The sequence below is a fragment of the Dipteris shenzhenensis genome, chromosome 17, assembly GCF_047967505.1.
Source record: "Dipteris shenzhenensis isolate YYH24624 ecotype China chromosome 17, Dip_SZ_1.0, whole genome shotgun sequence".
Classification (NCBI taxonomy): domain Eukaryota; kingdom Viridiplantae; phylum Streptophyta; class Polypodiopsida; order Gleicheniales; family Dipteridaceae; genus Dipteris; species Dipteris shenzhenensis.
In genome coordinates this window covers 42,648,232-42,652,563 of record NC_141612.1, presented here as the reverse complement: position 1 = coordinate 42,652,563, position 4,332 = coordinate 42,648,232, and positions in this window count along the sequence as shown.

Below are 4,332 nucleotides of genomic sequence, written 5' to 3'. Positions count from 1 at the left end.
TGTTGATGGACGAGGCATACTCATTACATCTTAGGTAATATGTTGTAGCTATCATGTGCGTGACCATGTAGAGTTCGCAACACACCCATATATAGAAATGTCTCATTTTCACTTAGCACATACTTAGATAGGATCAAAGACAAGGGCCACTCATAAGGTCATTCTTCCTCAACCCTTCGTAATCGGTTGCTTTCTTTCTCACAAACTTAATTTGACAAACACATTGACATATTATATTCTCATAGAGTTGTCTCAAAATACTCTAAGTAGAGTTGTCTGAAAGCATATCCCCATTGATGTACTCCATGTTGAGATATCGAGCTCCACTCGCGATATGCCAGGGTGACCGTTGTGCATTTATGTCACCGACTTGTTAGCTACAGATGCGGTTGGTACATCGCCCACGAATAATAGCTGGATGACAGCTATCCTTATCTACACTAGTTCGTGGCTCAGTTAGTATGCCACCTTAGTTAGTTGAGTTTGGTTTGAGACCCACATATAGGGTTCTTCTATTTCTTTGTACTAGAGTTCTTTTGGCTTTCACAACTAAGAAGAGGAAAACTGTTTTCAGCCACCTTTGTGTGTATTCCCCCATTGTGCTTGTGAGAAAGCCTCAAGTGAGACTCCTTCCCTCTCTCCCACTATCTTCACATGGTATCAGAGCCTTGTTCATGGTAAGGAGCTCAAGAAAGCAAACCAAGTTCGCAGTGTCCTGGTAAGAGGACCAGTGTTGCTTTCCTTTTTCGAGTTTGGGAGCAAATCTCTGCAGGTAGCATAGCCGGAAGTGCAAGAGTGCACTGTCTCAGATTGAGACGACCTTCGCGGTGTGGCGAGAGGGCATTATATGTTGCGGGAAAAGGCGTAGCCCTCAATGACTTTATTTTTCTGATTCGAGGTCATTTCGGGGCCCGTTTTGGAGGCGAAAGTTCTCCACAGACACTCAGAAAAAGGCCCTGTTTGGGCTGTGCGACCACTGTTCTGCAGGTCGATGAAAAGTTGCCGCAGAAATTGCATCGTATGCCTGTGCGCAGAGATATTGGGAGTTGCAGAATCATCCTTATTGCCTATTGATGCAAAATCGTCACTAGGAAGTGACTGTGTGGTCAAAAACCACTTTCGTCAGGTTTGCAGATTTGCCCTTGTGAGGCAGAAGCTGTGTTTTTTGCAGTGATAGAATATTTTGCAGTGTTCTGTAATGGCGTCTGATTCTCTTTCACAGATTGTCACTGAAAAGCTTGACAAGAACAACTTCCAAGCATGGAAGTTTAGAATGACGAATTTCCTTATGGGAAAAGGCTACTGGGAGTTCATTACAGGAAATGAAGAAGAACCAGTTCTTCCTAATGTTCCCAATCAACAGGAAATGCAGGCATTTAAAGGATGGCATGAGAGAGCTAGAAAAGTTATGTACTGACTATCTATCAGTATTTCAGATTCAATGATTATGCATATTCAGGATGCAAGTACGCCAAAGGTGGCATGGGATACTTTGGCTAAAATGTACAGCACAAATACGCAGGCCAGGAAAATGCAGCTCAAGCAGGAGCTGCACAATGTGCAGAGAGAAAATATGAGCATCAATGACTACCACATGAAGGTGAAGAAAATTGCGGATGCACTTGCTTCCATTGGGTCACCAGTGGATGATGACGATTTAGTTTTTGTGACCTTGAATGGTCTAGGAAAGGATTATGCACAGTTCCAGACATCCATTGCTGTCCGTGAAAAATTTCCTGATTTTGAGGAGTTGATTGCTCTTCTAATTTCTGAAGAGCAGAGAAATGGTGGTGCATCTTCTTCAGGAGGAACCTCTAAAGAAACTGTCTTCTACTCAAATGCTAGAAGGGGTAGAGGCAGAGGTAGAGGAGGCCGATCTGGAGGCCGTGGTAGAAATCAGAATATGCAGCAAACTCAAGAAAACCAGTCCTATGCAGGAGGACGTGGTAACTCTAGAGGCAGGGGGAGCCAAAGAGGTCGTGGTGGATGGCAGAGAGGCCAAAATGCAAACAACAATGTTGAATGCTACTACTGTGGTAAAATGGGGCATATGGCTAAAGACTGCTACAAAAAGCAGAATGACATTATGAATGGAAAATTGCAGCAAGGCAATTATGCATCCTCTAGTAGACAGGGTGATGACAGAAATGAACATTTGTTTATGGTACAGCATATGAGAAATTCTGTGACAAGTGCAGAAGAAAGCAATGATGTGTGGTATGTTGACTCAGGTGCATCAAACCACATGACAGGTCATGCTGAATGGATGCAGGATGCAAGGAAAATGGAAAAACCAGGATTTGTGGAGACTGGTGATGATACTGCACATCCTATTGTGCAGATTGGCAAAATTCCTTTGTCTATGCAGAATGGGAAAAAGAAATACTTGTCTGATGTATTTCATGTCCCAAACATCACCAAGAACCTGGTTTCTGTTGGTCAAATGGTTGAGCAGGGCTTGCAGGTCAGATTCAATTCCTCATGGATGTTTTGTTGAGGATATGAAAAATAATGGTCGCTTGATAGCAAAAGGAAATAAGAAAGGCAGGATGTTTATGCTGGATGCAGACATGCCTGAATTGAGTGCAGCAATCTTTGCACATGGGACCGGTGTATTTGCAGATATTGATATCTGGCATAAATGCATTGGTCATGTTAATGTACAGCGACTTAAATCAATGCAGGCCCAAAATATTGTTGCAGGATTACCTAAATTCAAGGTTGCAGAAATGCATAAGGTGTGTGAAGCCTGTCAATTTGGAAAACAGGCAAGGAAACCATTTCCTAAGCATGTTCAAGAGAGTAAAAAGCCATTGGAATTAATCCACTCTGATGTGTGGACTACTAAAGCTGCATCTATTGGAGGCTGTCACTATTTTGTCACATTTATTGATGACTTCAGCAGAAAACTTTGGGTGTATTTTATGAAAAAGAAAAGTGAAGTGTTTGGGCACTTCAAAGCTTTTAAAGCTATGATTGAAAAAGAAACAAGCCTGCAAATAAAATGCCTAAGGTCAGATGGAGGGGAGAGTACCTCTCAAATGAGTTTGCAAGGTTTCTGCAGGAGCATGGCATAAAGCAGCAATATTCATGCAGTCATACCCCACAGCAAAATGGAATTGCAGAAAGGAAAAACAGGCATATTGGAGAGGTATCTTGGGCCATGCTAAATGAAAAAGATCTACCAGATTATTATTGGGCTGAAGCAGTTGCTACAGCAGTTTATATAATGAACAGGACTCCCACTGCAGCAATACATGGCATGACGCCAGAGGATATGTATACTGGTAGGAAACCAAACATTTCTCATTTGAAAATTTTTGGTTGCATTGCCTATGTTCATGTGCTAGATGAGTTGAGGTCCAAGTTGGATCTAAAGGCTAAGAAGTGCGTCTTTATTGACTATTACCAGGAAAGATTTGAGCTATGCTGTTGGGTTGGTAAGTCAGTTTATGCAGGCTCCAAGGAAACCGCATTTGGATGCGGCTAGACGCATACTCAGGTATGTGAAGTCCACATTCCACATTGCAGTATGGACTATTTTATGAGGCTGGGTTCAGATGCACTTGCATGGATACACTGATGCTGATTGGGCTGGTAGTATTTATGATAGACGATCTACCAGTGGATATGTGTTCTCTTTTGGGAGTGCTGCAGTCACTTGGAGCAGCAAGGAACAGCCTACAGTTGCCTTGTCGAGCACAGAGGCTGAGTACAGGGATGCAGCAATGGCTGCATGTGAGGTAGCTTGGTTGCATAAGCTACTCTATGATATGCATCAGTCTACAGATGGGCCAGTTGTCATTTATTGTGACAACATGAGCAGTATACACTTGGCAAATAACCCAATCTATCATGCTAGAACAAAGTACATTGAGGTGCATTATCATTATGTGCGGGAGAAGGTTTTACTAGGTCTTATTGATCTAGTTTATGTCAACACAGAGGATCAGGTAGCTGACATATTCACGAAGGCATTGGGCGCAGAGAAGCTGCGCAAGTTCAGAGACCTACTTTACAAGAATTGGGATTGAGCTCGAGGGGGAGTGTTGAGATATCGAGCTCTACTCACGATATGCCAGGGTGACCATTGTGCATTTATGTCACCGACTTGTTAGCTACAGATGCGGTTGGTACACCACCCACGAATAATAGCTGGATGACAGCTATCCTTATCTACACTAGTTCGTGGCTCAGTTAGTATGCCACCTTAGTTAAGTTTGGTTTGAGACCCACATATAGGGTTCTTCTATTTCTTTGTACTAGAGTTCTTTTGGCTTTCACAACTAAGAAGTGATGGAATGTAATGCTCAGTCCTTCTTCGATTCCCCA